This window comes from Crocodylus siamensis, chromosome 5 (assembly GCF_052110815.1).
Source record: "Crocodylus siamensis isolate JL-2025a chromosome 5, ASM5211081v1, whole genome shotgun sequence".
Classification (NCBI taxonomy): domain Eukaryota; kingdom Metazoa; phylum Chordata; order Crocodylia; family Crocodylidae; genus Crocodylus; species Crocodylus siamensis.
In genome coordinates, this window is record NC_143399.1 from 174,135,031 (window position 1) to 174,154,309 (window position 19,279).

The 19,279-nt window shown below is 47.0% G+C and overlaps 1 protein-coding gene and 1 long non-coding RNA gene across 3 annotated transcripts in view; both read right to left on the minus strand.

Moving 5' to 3' along the window:
- FAM171A1 (family with sequence similarity 171 member A1) overlaps positions 1-19,279 on the minus strand; it is a 120,738-nt gene that overhangs the window by 66,045 nt on the left and 35,414 nt on the right. The gene's annotated exons all lie outside the window — the stretch shown is intronic.
- The window catches only part of LOC149864933 (uncharacterized), a 41,594-nt gene that overhangs the window by 78 nt on the left and 22,237 nt on the right, over positions 1-19,279 (minus strand). The window lies entirely within an intron of this gene.

Sequence of the window (19,279 nt, forward strand, 5' to 3'; positions counted from 1 at the left end):
CTTCTTATAAATATACTGTGTTTATATATATTATTTATCATTTATTATTTTTTATACTCAAGGTTTTTTTTCTCTTCTTGCCTGAAACATTTTGTATGTGATGTTCAATTTCTCTGTATTTTAATTATATTGAATTTAGAATAAATATTTTCTATATGATCCTGATTTATGAAAGCAAAACACATCAGTGCCAAAGTAAGGCAAACTCTTCTGCCCTTACAAACATTTGATTGAAGTCATAAGGTTTCCCTACCTTATTCGTAGGAAGCCCTGACAAAAGTGAAAACTAAATACACAATGATAAATATACACATGTATTTAATAACCTACATCAAGTTACTTCATGGGAAAGTCAATTCCGCTAGCTTCAGCAAGTGACACAACAACCAACTGATCACTCTTTCAGCATCAAAATAATTTTCTTAAGGTGCCGTTAGTGACAATATGTTGTGCCTGGTTATTACTATGGTATTATTGCGTAAGTACAGAATTATGATCTAACTGGGGTTACAGAGACATGGTGGGATAGTTCACGTGACTGCTGTATGGTCATGGATGGGTATAGCTTGTTCAGGAGGGATAGATAGGCAGGGGGAAAAAAGAATGTCTTATATACAGAGGCAATGTACACGTGTTCAGAGATGCAGGAAGAGGAGGTAGATGATGCTTTCTTTCAACAACTAACCGAAGCTTCCAAATTACAGGACCTGGTTCTCATGAGGAGCTTTAATTACCAGAACATCTGCTGGGTGGGTAACACAGCGTCACAAAAATAGTCCACTAAGTTCCTGGAGTGTTCTGGGGACAACTTTTTGACACAGATGGTAGAGAGGCCAAACGGGGAAAGTTTTTTTGACTTCCTACTCACAAACAGAGAGGAGTTGGTTGAGAATGTAAAGGTAGAAGATAACAGGTAACAGTTACTATGGAATGACAGAGTTCAAGATCCTATGGGAAAGAAGGAAGACATGCAGCAATAAGGACACTGGACTTCAGAAAAGCACACTTTAATAAACTCAGGGGTAGAATCCGCTGGAAGGAGAGTCTAAGGGGGAATGGAGTCCAGATGACTGGGAAGTACTTTAAGGGAGCTTTCTTAAGGGCACAGGAACAAGCCAGGGGTGGATCTAGGAGTGGTGCAGTTGCATTACTTTGTGCACATCCTTTCACAGCATCTGACGAAATGAGCTTCAGTCCACAAAAGTTTGTACTGTATAATATATAATCTAATTTAGTTAGTCTATAAATTGCAAATCTACCCTGCAATCTCTGGCATCTTCCATTTAAAGGAAAGGGGAGGTATGGTCCTGGAATGTAAGATAGTCCGATGCGTCATGTCAAGGGTGAGCCAACACAGCATTAAACAGCGGTGAAAGGACTAAACGAACCAATGTAGTTGTACACTCATATAGCTCCTACCAAGGCAGAGAAAGTGATTGCAAAGTGGTTTCATTATTTTGATTCAGAAGACGTGTATACACAAATTTCTGCCAGAAAAGAGTAGAATGGTCAGTCCCAGTGCATCTTTCCAATGTAGAGAAGATGAGAGGTAAAAAGAAAATCAAGTCAGAGGGATGCAAGAAAAAAAAATGTATTTTTGTTCCATTTTCTTTCTGCCAACAAAATACATTTCTATCCCCTCTTAGTCAATTCTGTCCATGTTTTGTCCAGCCTCTCTCCTACTGTTTTTTTTCTTCCACTTTTTGGATTTCCATGAGTAATACTTCCCCATATTTTTCTCATTTTGCTTTCCCCTTCAGTTGTTTGCAATAGAAAGTGCAGTGTTTCCAGAAAGCATTTGCCAGTGCTGTCATGCAGCAGAGCTTTCCTGGCAACAGTTTTTGGCTAGGAACACACAGCACTCAAGTGCTTCAAAACAACTGGTTCTTAAAAGGTGCTACTGAGCTTTGGACCATTTGGACAGAATCATACAGAATGACAACCGTGTTGGCTTCTCTCGTTTTGGTGAATGGGACACAAGCATAACAGAGGAAGTGGATGGACAACACACACTTTATTTAATATCTAATGAGCAAAGAGTAAAGCTTGTTTCACTCAAGTTCATCTTCTGCCTGTTGAACCAGTATCAATCAAATCAGGGTCAAAACTGATTTCTAATTTTCTGAAATGGACTCATATGATTCACAGTGCATCTTAGTCGTGACAAGGGTCATTTTGGCTAAGATAATATTCATTACACAAATTATTTAAAACAGGGTGGAGTGCCTCATGTGATATGAAATGATGTAGCCAAACCAAGTAAATTCACTATTCTTTTTAAATGATTACACTTTTATATAAGGACCCACTATCTAAATTAGGAACAGCTTTTGCAAGGCATTTTGTCACAGCATGTAAAGTTGTAATAAAGTGTACTGAAAAACTTGAAGCTTTCTCTTTGGGCTGTTGAGTGTGAATTATTTCCCCCAAAAAGTGCACAATATAATTTCTCCAAAAATTTGAGGAGATGGTTTTATTGAATCAAAACTATTAAGCACAGACCTTGTAACTTAGGTAGATGGAGCTATAGACTTTCAGCCACTTCTGTACCACCCTTATCCTGAGTTGTTCTGAGGGCCAGGAAGGTCCCCAACAGGCAGTCCTGTGGGTCTGTCTCAGTATGGCTGTAGCAGGGCACTGGGGTTTGCCTGCTCGTTTAAGGGAGCAAGCAACCTCAGAGGCGGCTGGCAGGTGGCAAAGGGGGTTAATTAAGGACTCCACCGATGGCAGCAGTCTAGGCTGGAGCTATATAATAAGCCCCGGCCCTGAGCCTGTCCAGCCCTGGGAGCCATGAAGTAAGGAGCTCCTAGCAGCAGGGCTCCTGAATACTAAAAGAAAGCCACTTTGCGACACAGGGAACAAAGGAAGGTATCTGGGGCAGAGAGGGGCTTAGTTATATGGGCAGGCGCCCCTGATTTATGTTAAGCCAAGAGATGGCTTGAGTGCCTGTCAGAGGGTAGGTGTTCATTAAGCTGTTAGCAGTTCAGCCTGGTGCCCTGCAAGGGCAGGCAAGGCATATTCAGAGGGCTGGCAGCCCAAGCTGAGAGTAGGGCCCAGCAGGGAGTACAAGGGCCTAGAGCAGGAGGTACTTGATGAGGCCCTAGTGGGTATGGCCAGGCGGTGATGGCGTGGCACCATGCACCATCCCACATAGGCACCACCCGCCCGGTCAGACGCAGGGGGCAGAGGAAGGTCACATGCAGCGGTTGCTGACCCTCTGCGTTTGGCCGTGTGCCAGCTTCCCTCCATTCCGCATCCAGCTGCCAGGGGTACACTGCTCTGCATCTGGCCGCTGGGGTACACGGACCCAAAAAGGTTGAAAACCCCTGGCCTACAGAGTGAGGATCTGCGGAGATTCATGATCCCAAGGCCCAAAGAGGGCTGGGAGTAATCAGAGGATCCAGAAACACAAAGCGGGGCTGAGAGACAGAGAATGTTTTTGTGTGGGACCCAGATTTTCAGGAACTAAGGGTTAGCTGACAGTCAGACCAGAAGGCCCATGCACGCAGAGAAGAGGAGAGAGCTGTACCAGGGGTTTGGGAGCCAAAAGAGAGAGAAGGAGCATGGGACCAGGGGTCCGGGGAGGATGAACATGAGACTAGTGGGGTCCAGGAGCTCAGGGAAAAGGCTGAGTGAGAAACTCTGGGCTCTGAGGGCCCAAGGGTGCCAAGTGTGTGAACTTAACCTTATACTGATAACACCCACGAGGCTTGGCGTATGGTGTAGGGCGAGAAAAGAGCCACGCAATTTGCCGTTAAGGTTACAAGGGCACAGGCAGGCCGAGAAGCGCCTATCAGCTGTGAGGGCTGGACTGAGATCAGTGGGGTCCAGGAGAGACCTGGTGTGGGATTTATCAGTGTTAAGGCTCACTCTAAGGCCCGTGGGCAGCCTCCCTTACTCATTTGTTGATAAGAACAAGGTGTGGCAGCCAAGCAATAGAGGGAGGGTGACATTAGAAGCAGAGTCAGGCAGGAGCTGCACAGCCACTAGACGCATCATAGCTGTCCTGGTGGCCATGAGACTGTCACAATGGCTGCTTCCCCAGGCCTGATATACAGTCTGGAATCTGCATAAAGTATGTACAGTGATCATATGCTTCACATCCCTGCTACCCCCAAAACACTCCCTGCACCACAGCTATCTAGGGAGACAGTTGTCCACAATGTCTTCAAATAGTGTGTGCGCACAAGGAGAATCCTCCTTCTATTAGATATAAGGCTTTTAGAGTCTCACTAGTTGTTCTCAGTCTTTTACACAGCATAAGCAGCTGTGGCACGGTGAGGGTCTCATCAGCAAGTTTTCTTTGCATTATTTCATTGCATGTCGTTGGATTGTGTTTTAGTTTAAAATAATTGTCTCTGGTCTGGTGAATTATTGCTGGAATAATTTGGAGAACCCTGTATTTAGTGCCACAGTTATTAACTTCAAGCTGTCTGCCAAACTTGCTAGTCAGGGTTTCCTTTCCAGAAACCCACCCCCCTGTATATAATATAAACTTCAGAAAAATCACAGAAATGTACTTTACAAATATTGCTTTACACAGGCTTCTATTCTCAACAATTCCTGGTAGCTGCATTCGTATTTAGCCACTAAAAGAAAAAGTAGTGCTTCTTGTTTATGGTTTATTGAAACAGAAAATAAAACAATTAAGAAACATCAGTTTCTCTTGACTCCATTTGAAAACAAATATTTTACTTCCTCCTGAACTGATTTATTTGAAAATTTCACATATGCATTCATTGAGGGGGAGAACTGATTTTTGGAAAATTTGGGAATTATGACCAAGAAAAAAAAAATACTTCATTTTTCAGTAGTTTCCTAGCATTCCCTGACACCTCATCTCCCAAAAAGGCTTGATCTCTGAAAATTCATATTCATTTTACACTGCTTGCCTCAATGAGAACTGATCTTTTGCTGTTCTTAGAAAGCCTGGTGACTTATTTTTGGAACTATCTAACTATTTTTCCCTGAAGTGATGACATCCAATGTTTAATGAAATCCACAAGTCATACTGCATATATTCAGGGAAGCCAGTAGTCAAGAGACAGAGTTAAAACATATGTAGTCATATTCCACAGGAACCTTATAAAAAGACTGTTACAGGGTTTACATTTAGCACAGCAGAGAATCCATCAATATCACATTTTCATATATCAAAGTTACTATAAAAATAATAGAAGACCTGAAGAAGGGCATTTGATGCCCAAAAGCTTATAGACATAGATTTCATAGACATTAGGGCTGGAAGGGACCTCAGAAGATCATCGAGTCCAGCATCCTGCCCCAAGCGCAGGAAGTCAGCTAAGGTCAAAGGATTCCAGCAAGATAAGCATCCAAATGCTTCTTAAAAAGAGTCCAGAGTAGGTGCTTGCATCACCTCTGGAGGGAGTCTATTCCAGGCCTTGGGGACTCAGACAGCAAAGAAGTTTTTCCTTACGTCCAGCTTAAAATGGTCTTGGAGGAGTTTGTGACCGTTGGACCTTATCATCCCTTGGGGTGCTCTTGCTTCCCCCAGATCCTGATGCACACCCCTTATGTACTTATAAGCTGCCACCAGGTCACCCCTGAGCCTGCACTTTACCAGACTGAAGAGTCCCATAGCTTTCAGCCTCTCTTTATAAGACCTGCTCTCTTGTACTCTGATCATGCACGTGGCTCTCCTCTGAAGTACTTCCGGTCCATTTTCAGGTCCACTGACAAGCATGCGGGGGGCCCCCCTGCACTCCTGTGGGACACTCCATCTGCCCCACCATCTCAGCATTCATGAGCCACGCCTGATACCTCAAGGTACGTAGAAAAAAAAACTATAAAGCCGAATCACTGATTCTCCAAATCAAAATTGAATCTTCAGATTCAGATTCGGCTGAATCAAATTGGGACAGTGATCTGAGTCAGCGAATCAAATCACTGTCCCCCAAATCAGGCTTAATCTGATCCCGGCCAGGCCAGTGCCACGCTGTCTTCCCCCCTTGTCCCTGCACCCCATTCCCTGCTTTGGGTTCCCAGCATGCTGCTTTGGACCACATGGGCACAGCTGAAGCAGATAATCCATGGCTCCTGGCCCTCCCCTTACCCTATGTCCCCTCTCCCACCAGCACTCACTCTGCCCCCCCCCAAGCGGGAAGAACCATACTTGAGCTTTGACTGTGCTGTCTGCTCTGAGAATGGGTACAAGGCCGACGCTGTGTGGAGACAGCCTCACTGGGCAGAATCCTGGCCAGAAGCATAGTGTGCCCTGCCCTGAAGCATATGCTGAGACCTGAGGGGGTCAGCTGGCTTAGGGAGGGAAGTGGCTGCCCGGCCAGCGGAACTGCTGCTGCAGCCAGCTGCAACACAGGAAAGGGAGAAGGACGAAAGGTGCTGAAAGCCAGGGCAGCCACAGGCCAGATACAATTCTTCTTCAGAGGAGCAGGCACATGGGCAGATAGAATTATCTGGTGGGCCAGATTTGGTCCATAGGCCATATTTTACCCATTGCTGATCTAATGCAGTTAAAAGTGGCTGAGCTTTCTCAGTTTTGTTACAAAATTTTGACCTGATCAGACAAAGGGCCAACCCCAGTTATCCCTGGAACATCAGCTGAAGAGCATAAAGCACCTAGCAAAGTGCCCATCAAGGCCTATTTTCTGTAATGAGAATCTCTGGTCATTTTGCCTCTTCTGTTACCTCTTTTTTTTTTTTGAAACTATTTCCTCCATGGGCAATTTTATTTATCAGAGCAGCTTGTTGTTCTGCCTTAGCTCCTTCTGTATTTAATTTTCACACAGTGTCCTCCTTCCCTGGAGAAACACACAAATTGCATATTGCAGTCAGTTTGCCTTGATTACAAAGGTCTACATTGTTAACTGCATCAAAAAACCCAAGTAAAAGGGCAGGATGCAGCTGCACTGCCTCAGGGAACCTAGTAACCAAACACTGCCATCATTTGGTACCTGGTTTCCCTCTTGCTCTGGGAGAGAGAAAGTAGTCTACATCAATCTCCTACTGGACAAGTTATTTCCCTGCCCATGCAGCTCAGGCCAGTAAGGGAAGTAGGGAAGCAGTAGAAGAGCCAAGGTTTTGCCTACTCCCCACCCATCAGCAAAAACAAGGATGTAGCGATCTTGCAAAAAAAAAAATGTTCTCTACATACCAATGAGTAGACACTCAAGGACTAAGAGAGTAACTTCACACCCCACCTGCATCCCAAAGATGCATAACACTGGTCACACAAAAACACTAAAATCACAGGCTTTGCATCATTCAACATAGAGTGGCAACATATTAAAATGTAAGGGGTGGGGAACAAAGTCTATCAAGGAGTAAGGCATGAAACAGAATGATATGAAAACACTATACCAGACTGGTTTCTTGAACATTTGCTGAAATTTGTAGGATAATACAAGAGAACCATAAGAATCCCCAGATCACACACATGCTGGCTAAAACAGCAGTTCTGCAGAAAAGGACCTGGGGGTTACAGTAGACAATAAGCTGGATGTGAGCCAACAGCATGCCCCTGTTGCCAAGCTAATAGCATACTGGGCTGCATTAGCAGTAGTATTGCCAGCAGATTGAGGGAAGTGATTCTTCCCCTGTTTGGCACTGGTGAGGTCACATCTAGAGTACTGTGTCCAGTTTTGGGCCCCGCATTACAGAAAGGATGTGGACAAATTGGACAGAGTCCAGCAGAGGGCAACAAAAATGGTCAGGGGGCTGGGGCACATGACTTATGACAAGAGGCTGAGGGAGCTGGGCTTAGGGGGAATTTAACAGCTGAGGCAAGATTTAACAGCAACCTTCAGCTACTTGAAGAGGATGGAGCTAGACTGTTCTTAGCAGTGGCAGCTGACAGAACAAGAAGCAATGGTCTCAACTTGCAGCAAGGACAGTTTAGGTTAGATATTAGGAAAAACTCTCTCAATAGCATGGTAGTAAAGCACTAGAACAGGTTAACCAGAAATGTTGTAGAATCTCCATCTTTAGAGATTTTTAAGAGTTGGGTAGACAAAGCCTTGGCTAGGATTATGTAGTTGGGGGTGGTCCTGGTTTGAGCAGGGGGTTGGGCTAGGTGACCTCCTGAAGTCTATAATCCTATGATGCTATATCACAGCATATGGTATTCTCATCCAGTGTACCAGATGCCCCATGGAAACTATGTAGGTGAAAAAGAAAATAGACATGAACTACACACCAGAATCTACTCTCAGAAAAAAAACACAAAGGACAAACAAATGGACACCAGTAGCAGCACATTTTTCACAGAACCACCATTCTTTTTCATGACCTCACCATCCTTTTGCTCAAAAGGAATTTTTTATAAAATGCCTCCACAGAAAGAGCTGGGAACAGAAATTAGTAATTCTACTGGACAGTAAAAAAAAAATAAAAAAAAAATCTGGCCTTCATAAAGACGGTGGCTTTACAGCTTATTACAAGCTTACAAATCCTGCCAATCAATTCACTGAACTTCACAGATAACTACCCCATTTCTTGAATGCTTTCCTGCCATCACCAACTAGATTGGGGTCAGCAACCCCTGGGACGCATGCTGAGTATGGAACATGAGGCCATTTTGCTCGGCACACCACAGCCAGCCCCAGCTCTGGGTAGCTGCTGCCAGTGACAGAGCCTGGGCTGCTCCCAGCAGGGGGCTGGGAGGTTGCAAGCCCTGCTGGGAGCAGCTCAGGCTCCATGATTGGCAGCAGCTATCCAGAGCTGAGGCCAAATGCAGCTAGGAGGCTGCAAACAGCTGCGCCAGGCTCCACAGCTCCGGCATCAGCTCCCTGCTGGCAGCGACTGTGCGCGCACCTTGGGGCAGACAGCAGGGTAGCACAGTCTGCCCTGAGGTGTGGGTGCAATCACTACCAGCATGGAGCTGCCTAGAGCCCAGGCTGGCTACAAACAGCTGCGCCAGGCTCCCGAGCCCAGTCACCACCTCTGTGCCAGGAGCAGAGGAAAGACCAGGGCTGTGCTGCCTCAGGACCCTCCCCCACCACATGCTCTGAGGCATGCATCAGTGCAGAGCCGATGCCCGGACTCTGGAGTGCAGCACAGCTGTTTGGAGCCTCCTAGCTGCAGCTGGCCCCAGGTCTGGGTAGCTGCTGGCAGCCAGGAGCCCAGGCTGCTCCAAGCCCTGCTGGGAGCAGCCCGGACTCCGTGGCTATCAGCAGCTACCCAGAGCTGGGGCCGGCTGCAGCCGGGAGGCTACAAACAGCTGCTGCCTCCCCACCCCTGGACCCAGCCCCAACACACGCAGTGCCGGCACCTGCTGCCTTCCCAGAGCCCGGAGCCGGGAGACAGCTGGGGCTTGGGCCTAGGGCGGGAGGGCAGCAGCTGTTTGTAGCCTCCTGGCTGCAGCCAGCCCCTCTGGGTAGCTGCTGATAGCCATGGAACCCAGGCTGCTCCCATGGAAGCCCTGCTGCAAGCAGCCCGGGCTCTGTGGCTGTCAGCAGCTACCCAGAACCTGGGCCAGCTGCAGACAGCTGCTGCCTCTTCACCCTGGCCCCAGCTGCCTCCTAGCCCCAGACCTGGCTCTGGGCAGGCAGCACATACCAGCAATGCTCCCCATTGTGCTGCCCTCGCCAATTCTGCAAAGCAGCGTTGGAAACTGGCGCAACAGAGCAGTGAGGAGAGCAGAAAGCTGCCTGCTCTGAGCTCCCTGCTGCCCTGCCACACTTCCCCTGCAGGCAGGGGCAGCAGCGAGGGGCACAGTCTTGCGCTGCTGCCCGCACTGCTCCCATGCACACAAGGGAAGTGTGGCAGGGCAGCGGGGAGCTCAGAGCAGGCAGCTTTCTGTGCCCCCTGCTGTGCCCTGCAACGTCGGGTTCCAACGCTGCTTTGCAGAAGTGGCGAGGGCAGCACAGCGGGGAGCACTGCTGGTATGTGCTGCCTCCTTGGAGCCTGGGGTATTCCAGTCTTTGACAGATCTCCAGCGTGCATTCATTCTGGTGCGCAGTTGTTGTTTGGTCTCTCCTACATATTTTCCATCAGGGCATTTGGTGCACCAAATATGGACAGGAATACCCAATGACCTGTGGGGGCACATTTCTCACAAGAAAACCACTCTCTCTCCAATCTCTCAGTCCTGATCCTCAAAGGGAACTTACAAAACACTTCCCAGAGACGAGTCTATGAACTCCACTTCATCAGCCTCCCAGATACTAAAGATCATGGACTAAATATAGACATTGGATTTATGACACATTATAAACCTGCCTGACAGCTGACTTCCCAGGTACTTCTCCACTATTCATCCCCCTTCTCTCCTCACCACCCAGCATCTCTCTCACCCATTGACTCCTCAATCTACATTTTCACTGACTGCCTGTATCGTATGCACACCAGCCCAGCCTCTGGCTTTTTTACTGTTCGTTCCATCCAGGAAGAGCACACATCAACTGCCGAAACTTCCTTAACCTGACGAAGGGATTTTGAACCCGAAAGCTTGCTTAAAAATTGTTCTACAACTATTTTAGTTGGTCTAATAAAAGATATCAGATTCACCCAAAGAACCTTGTCTGCCTCTGTAGAGGCTTCACGCTTACAATAATCTTCTGCATTGAAAAGACAAGTTCAGGGTTTCATCAGCATCTCTACTGTCAGAATCCACAAACCCAAATACAAAATTGTTAAGTAAATAGCCTATGCTATCATTTGGAGACAATGTAACCTCCAGAACCGGAACAGCCAGCAAATCAAGAAAACTAAAATACTCTGACCAGTCTCCAGCACCGAGTTTGCAGGGAATGGGGCTCCTACATCACGTAGATGCTTTTTAGGAGTCTAAGATAAGGGTCCTATATTTGACAATTTTGGCTTGCACATATAAAAATCATTCAGAATTACTTTATCTGGTGCACTGAAAGTTTAAGCTGGTTTTCACCATTGAAAAATGATGCAATTGTTTTGAACTGACTAAGATTTTACACCCTTATAAAAAGTTCTTGCTAGAAGAAAACTTCAGCTCTTGATGCTACAAACATATACGTGTGCTTAACATTTAAGCATGAGACGTAAAAATGAAGGCAGCTGGGGCACTCCTATGATTAAGGCTACAAGCATGCCTAAATATGGGATCAAATTTACTTTTAACTTTATATTCTTTATTTCAAAGGTTTGGTAAGATTGAAAATCACAGACCTTACTAAGAGTGACTTTAAAAAGCCACACTTAAAATGCAGTGAATTATAAATTTTAACCTAGAGTTACAACACTTTACAAATTAGTTTTGAATAGGGATCCTGGTTTTCTCTGTATAAAAATCCAAAATTCTCTCATAAAACTCCCAAAATGCATGTTTTTCTTAATTTAAAATGAAACTGCATTATATATACACACAGGTATCAGTTGAATACACTGTTTTACTGCTATATTTACAACTTCAAAGCCGTCTGAAAACCCACCAGTGCCTCAGTAATTGTAAGAAAATACATTCTAAATACCTATACATTTTGGCATTTGCTTTTGGTTTAACGATAGAAAATCAGAGCTCCCCTCCTGCCCCCACTGCTGCTTTGTACTGCTGAGCAGCCCTGATATACCAGTGCCCTGTCCATGCCCATGCTGTTGCCCTTCACTTCCAACCAACAGCACCTCCCCCCCCCATCTCTGCTGGTGTCCCTCACTCCCAACCCATGGTCCCCTGTCCCACCCCACTCCTGCTGGTGCTCTCCACTTTTGACCTGTGACCCCCTGGCCCTGCTAGTGCCCCTCACTCCCAACCCACAGTCCTACATCCCCACTGGTGCCCCTCAATCCTGACCCACAATCCCCCTCACTCCCTACCCATAGTCCCCCATCCCTACTAGTGCTCATCACTCCCACCCCACTGCCCCCCACCCACAGACCCACAGTGTGTGAGGAAGAGGGTGGGGGTAGGCACAGGCAATGCAAGGGGGGGGGAGCAGGAGGGACATTTGACTCCCCCAGATTTCTGTACTCACAGTGGGGCACAGGGCTGCAGCCTGGCCTGACCAGCTCTGGACAGGAGCTGCCTCCATGGCCAAGCAGGCAGGACCCAGTAGAGGAGAAACTGCCATGCAGCCATGGCTGTCACAGTGAGGCACAGTAATGGAGGCACCGAGCTGTGCCTTCTGCTGCTGCTGGGCAGGCAGGGGATACCTCACCTTGGAGGCCTGGCACTCCCTCCCACCTCACCCCAGGTCCCACCCACTGGGCTGAGGAGAACTTCTTCCCAAAGCTGATCTAGCCAGCCTGCAGCCCCACGCCTCCCTGGGGGGAGAAATCTGTAAGGGGGTGGGGATGACATATGCCCCCCGCCACTTCCCCAAAGCATCACCTGTGCCCTTCCTCCCTCCCACAGGACATACCTGGAGGAAGCTGCCCTCCACCATGCTTCCTGGCTGCCATATGCACCCTGCGTCCTGCTCCCCTCAGCCCCAAGCAGCCCCTGCAAGGGGAAACCTGTGATTTCCCATGTTTTTCTCCTTTAAAAGAGAAAATCTGCATTTTGCCACATTTTTCTGCAACTAATGGAAAACCCAGATCCCTGGTTTTGACAAAGGCTCAACCTTTTTATTTATTTACACACATATGTGCATGCACACACACAATCATGTGTAAATGAAACAAAATTGCCTTGATTTAAAATTGTTCTACCGTGCCTAGCACTTCCGAAATGTTAATTTAAATTTCATAAAAGGTAAGGCCAATAAAATAATATAAACACTTTTCTTCACTGATGTGGGTTTTTAAAAAAAATTTAAGTAATAGATGAAATCTTAATTCTAGAATCAGAGCTCTGATGGAAATGTTAATGCATGATAGGCAGCTGTCATGTCACCTATTTAGAAACTGGCACACATTACTGATAAAAGGTATTTAAAATCACATTATATTCTTCTTTAGATTGTTATTTATTAAGATTTATATGTCTTGGCCAGGCATCTTCCAGGAGGATTCAGTGCCAAATAAAAATAAAAACTTTATCTGAATCAACTGATTTAATCATACACGTTATGGGTGCTCGTGCACAGACCAGACTATTAATGAAGTCTGCTGGTGTGAGGTAATTACCGCACTCCATCCAGCCTCTGCATCTTGTGTATCAGCGCCCCTGCACTTCATAATGGTGGCAGGGGCACTCGTTCAACAAGCTTTCGATAAAGCGCCCCTGTTGCCATTTTGAAGTATGGTGACACCGATACACAAGACACTCCTCCCCAACCCCTGAAGCACATGTGAAAACGCCCTATGGTGCTAAATAACCAAAGGCTATGTCCAGGTACTATTCAGTGGTTATTACGAAGAAGCCAAGAATAACCATAACTAGGAAATTTTTCATTAGAAGCTTGGTACATGTTTAAGATACTTTGGCCTTTGTACACAGAAACTTTTGTCAGGATGGTAGAACAGGATGCAGCAAATTACTGGTTGATTAACTGTGAGTGTGGGACCTCTAGAACTCAAGACCTCCAGAGCTGAAGATGTAAGTAAGCCTTTACAGCTGGAGTTACGGACAGGCTTTTTCAGATCTTATAGACACATCCTCTCTGCACAGTTCACAAAAGGGAATATATTACATATCCCCCTAAAGTATCCTATACCTAACAATTTATGTTCAAATTACTAAATCTTCATAATGCAGGCATCAAAATAAAGTCAAATTATCGTCTCAGAGAGTGGCTAGAACTACAACACCATGGAAGTTCTGGGCTGGCTTCTTCTCAGACTTTCCATTAGTTGGAGGATGAAGTTCAGGTGGAAGGGATATGGGCTACAATTTATGGAGAAAATGGAAGCAAATTGCTCTGGAGTCTGCAAGAGTTGGTCATCATGCTAACGACAGCAGTTCCAACATGACATGTTAACTACTGGTACTCTCTGGAACACAGGCTGCTTAGTTCTGGTTTCTTCTGGCATCTTACTGCTACACTGCCCCAACTGACAGTTTAAAGAGGCAGCATGTGCTTCCTTAGTATTATTAATCCATGCAAGTAAATGTCACAAAGATGTTACAGGACTACAAATGGAAATGAGAAGATGCAAGTGTTTGAACAGGAAGGGAGGCATCCACAAGTCATACTCTATGAAGAGGTGATCCATGCTATGAAATAGTTTTAGAAACCTTTTTTATGAAATGTGGAGTAAGGAGATTAATGGACAAGGCTTTGCCTAAGCAAATTGCTTTGCAGATCTTATAAAGCATCAAGGTCCATTACTAGTAACAGCAAACTACAACTAAATGTAAATACCTTTTCAGTCTCAACTTCACCAACAGAAGTATGTTCATTATAATCCCTCTAGGACAGGGCAGGACTGAGGGCCTCTGGTAGGGGAAAAACATTACCTGTGGGGGATGAGACTAGAAACTGGGAAAATACTACTCATTCTTTCCCGACTACCTAAAGATTTCAAATGAAAACCCTTTATGACCCGGGACTAGCCCAAGAGACTGTCTGTCCACTTGCCTTGCTGCCACAGTTGTGAAAAAGGGATTAGTGGAGATACTCATAACAGAAGCCTTAATTATTAACAAAAACCTGTCAGCAGTGTAGAAACCTGTGCTTTGCCTCACTGTCTACAAAAAGAAAAAAGTCAGTGCAGATCTCTTTTTACTTGTGCTTTTTGGGAAAGAAGGAAAAATAGCAGTGGTAAAGAACGATTTAATTTTGATTGGTCATTTTCTAATTCAGGGGAAAGGTGTAACACCAGCTAGAGCTCAATAAAGGAATTGTGGGGTGTGTGTTTACTATAAACAGAGATGAATGTGGTCTTATACACAGGCCTGGCCAGTCTCTCAGTCTCAGTCCTACAATATGAGATAGGAGTAGGTAAAAACAAGAAAGGGAAAAATGGACACAAGGACTTTTTAACCCTGCTTCTCATTTAAGGGAGGAAATTGCCCTTCCTTCACATTGGTTCAGAGAAAAAAAGTGAGAGCCATGCACAAAATGGCACTTCAGCAGACTGGTTGTTACAGATAAAAGTGAAGCAAAAAAGCCACATAAAAACACAGAAGTAGACACTCCCTTTGTACACTAAAACTGAAAAAAGCGATTTCATGGATTAGACATGTATTTAGGAGTTTTGAAAGAATATTTTTTTATTTAGTTGCCATTTGCTGTTACCAGCAAATCTTATGGCTTCTGACAAGTCTATAAGCATACTGATAGTTTTAACTCTTGCACTAAAACTCCTACAGTCAAAAACTAGACAGTTAGTAAACTGGTAATAGGTTGAGTTTCTGTCCTATATCACATGTAATCAGCAGGTGGCCTCCTAGAAATGACAGCTTCACTCTTGAGTGATTACTGGTTCATCTCTTGAGTTTTATTGAGAATTAAACAGTAAGCCACAGCAGAATATACACTAATAGTCGGTTGTGGCATGCCAAGTGCTATGGGAGGTACCAGGCTAAAGCCAGAGTACATTCTATTACTAAGTCTCTAAGGGCATTTTATAAGTGTGCCCCAGGAGCAAGGGGTGGGGGGAAGGATGCTTTATTTAATGAGATTGGTTCTGAGAGCCGCTCTAATTAAAGTAGCTGGAGTGTCTCATGTATCAGCATCCCTGCACTTTAAAATGATGGTGGGGGCACTTTAAAGCTTGAATGAGCTTTAGATAAAACACCACTGCTGCCATTTTGAGGTGTGGGAATGTTGATACGAGATGCGGGAGGCTGCTGGGGCACAGACATTGCAACGTTTCAGCAGACTATTAATCGAGAGTGCTTGGACATACTGCAATTCTAGCATGTTAGAGCAGACTCTCTGCCCATGTACAGGTACCCTAATATTTTGCTAAATGTATACCCTCATGCATGTGAATACCTCTCTGATAATCTGGAGCATTAATATTTTTGCTTTATTTTGGTGGGTTTTTTTAAATATCTTTGCACAAACCCTACTATGGTTTGGGGGCTCAGGGGATGTCAGGAAGCTTTTCTTGCGTTTATTTCACTGATACAACAAGCGTGGTCTTGTTGCAAAGTCCATGCCATGCTGTATCTATTTATGTTACTGTTATTTTATACATTATGTTATACTGTATACACCTTTATGAGGTTGGTCATAGTTTAAATAAAAAGGGACTGAGGGATGCACAATTTAGGAATACAGAGTAGATGTAACTCAGGGATGGGCAAAATAGATCCAGCCTGCCAAGAGATTCTATCCAGCCCACAGTGAGTCCCTCAGTCCCAACCTGCCCAGGCACAGGAGGGCAGCCTGAATCATGGTACGTGCAGCCAATCCTGTTGACCCCAGGCACATGATGGGCAGGGGTGGTGCAGCAGCTGAAGTCAGCTTCCCAGCAGCCTCTGCAGCAGTGACTTATTCTGCCTGGCTGCTGCTGCCAGCGTCTCCACCACCACTGCCAGACCCGACCCTGCTGCCCATCTGCCATGCACCCACTGCTAGCAGGGCTTGGACAGAGTGGGTGGGTAGGCAGGCAGGCAGGGTCTCCATGGAGACCAGCCCAGGTTCCCCGCAGGCAAAGCAGGCTCTGCCAGGCAGATGGGATAAAGCCACGGATGGGTGGGGATCAACATCTGGGAGCAGGATGGGTGGGCAGGGACCAGGATTGCAGGGTGGTTACAGCATCAGGCTGGGGCTGAGATGCAATGTGCTTCCCGTATGTCCCTATGACAGGCCCTGGTTCTATGGGCAGGGATGTGAGGTGAGTGGATCGCAGCTCTGCCCCAGGCCCTGGCCCCGCACTACCACCACCCCATGATCCCAGCCCCCACCCATCTGCCCCACTCCCAGATGCCACTGCCTGCCCAATTGTGACCCCACCCTACCTGCTCAGCTCTGCACACCCTGCCTGCACGGATCCCGGGTCAGTCTCCATGGAGACTCTGCCCATTCACCCATCTGGCACCCCTAGCAGTGGATATGTATCAGATGGGCCCAGGGCCAAATTGATTGCCATGTTGTGCTGCACTGGGAGGAGGCAGGTAACTCCTCCCTGCCTGCAACAGCTCACCAAAATTCCTTCAGTGCCCCTCCAGCCCAAATAATTGCCCACCCCTGGTGTATCTGCTAAATATCCCTTGCTACTGTGATACTACAGCAAAGACAACTGCCATTCCCAATCACAGGCAGAAGGAAACATTAATAGATTGAACACCAAAGGCATCATCTTCCTGTAATGGGAATACCAACTCCTCTACAGCAAAGACACTTGAGAAAGATAGCCCATTGGCCAGAAAAATGCCAGAGGGAAATTTCTGGAGGATTCGGAGACTCAGGAAGAACTGAGACAATGCTGATGGGGGTGGTGGTCATGGCTTGGAGGTACTTTAAAGGGCTGTCTGTAAGATGACCAAGGTCTTTGGATTTTTGCCAGTTTGGGGAAGTCCCCAAGGTCCCAACAGTCATGGCTGGCAGGACCAGCAGGAAGGCTGATTTTTGGAGATACTGGCCACATTCTCAGGGGGCTAGGTGGTAGCCAGAGGAGAGAACAAATGACATTACTTGTATTTTTGTTCTTGCTTAAACTTAGGATTAGTTTTGCTTGTATAATTCCATTCACAACAGAAAAACATGGGAAAAGGTGGATTTTATCTTTTAAGGGAGGAAAAACAGAGGAAACACATGGGTTTCCCCTTGCAGGCTGGCAGCCTTCCAGCCTGCAAGAGGCTGCTTGGGGCTGGGGGGTGTGGGGTAGCGAGAGAGTGGGGAGTAAGAGTTGGATAGCACCAGCATGGAGCTTTTCCTCTTGGCAGCCAGGAGCTATGAACTGAGGCCCCTTGTGATATGGAACCCGCCCACTACCTTGGCACCCTCTGTCTCCTCCTGTGCCTGCTGGCAGGCATGCGCAGACACAATGGTGGGGACAGAGGGAGATATGGGGAAAGAACACCTGGGGGAGGGGAGGCATCGGGGCATGACAGGTGCCAGATGTGGCACTCTGTGGTTCCACAGCAGGTAGGGAGAGTGCCCAAGGGGCCATCCCTAAGCTGGTCCTAACGTTGGCCCACCCATCTAACTTGCCTGCCATACCTTTGTTGTGATTTTTAAAAAGTTGTTTCTAGGCCAGAGGCTACCCATTTAATGCCCTGATGCCAAGGGTGTAATACTTGGCTCCATACCAGCCGTACATTGTTCCATACTTCGCAGATAGCATCCAATCCACTACCCACTATTACTCCCCCATTGCTGGGCCGCATTCAGCCTCGGGCCCAAACTTGGCCTCAGGTGTCTTTAGACATGCCTGGGCCACATGCCCTCTTCCTCACTGGGGCCTCTGCTCCAGCCAGCCTTCAGGCCCCCTCAGACCCTACTACCTACATGGCCTTCGGCAGCCACTTAACCCACTCACTGGGGCCTCTGGGTCTTACGCCCCTGGGGCCTCAGGTATCCGTAGACTTGCCCAGACCCCCAGTGCAGCCTACGGTCTGGTCCACTCAGGCCTCAGGTGTTTGTCAATGTGCCTGCACCCCACCTCAGGCCCTATTCAATGGGCCTTGGCCCTGTGCTTTTCTGTTGGGGTGTGCTCCTTTAGCTTTTCCCCTCCACAGGGCACCCACAAGGCAGTAGGAATGGAGGCTTTCCAGCACCCTGTATCGGCCTTTCACTGGGGAGGCACAGGTGTAGCATTTCCTGAAGACCGCCCCACCACAGGCAGCCTCACCACATCATCCAACTACAGCAGGATGTAGTTTTAGATCATTTCCCAGGACCAGGCTCCTCCATCCCTGTAGTTTCTACACCTGACCTCCAGGTGTTCTGGGAACAGCAGTACTCCAACTGGAAGATGTTCACCCTTCAGCTCTCCAGTTGCATCTGGCTGGTCCTGTTCCCTGGCTCTGGGCCTGAGGAACCCTCCATCAATCAGGTGGCCTCCTGACTATCATGTGACCACATGATTGGGTGTGCTGCCACGTGCAGGCTCTTGTGAAGCCTGCTTCAGCCCGTAAACTGGCAAGCATGCAAATGTTCTCTGCCACAGAGAGCAATGGACCTTCTTCTTCCAAAGCATCATGCCTGCTCCCCCTGCCTAGGGGCTTGGGCTCAATTTTGATGCCCCACCCACCCAGGCTATACACACACGCGCCCAGAAAGCACTCTCCCTGCTTCCCCCAGCTGCCATGCTCACCCCCATTCACACTGGCCTGCCTTGCACTGCCCCCCAACTCCTTTTTATTTTCTGACTGTGCCATTGACTAACATGACACCAGCCCAGACATAGTGGGGATTATGGAAACGTGGTGGAATGAAACACATGATTGGGTGGTCAATGTCAAGGGCTATAGGCTGTACAGGAGGGACAGGATAGGAAAGAGGGGTGGGGGCGTGGCACTCTATATTAAGGAGGAATACACATCCTCGTT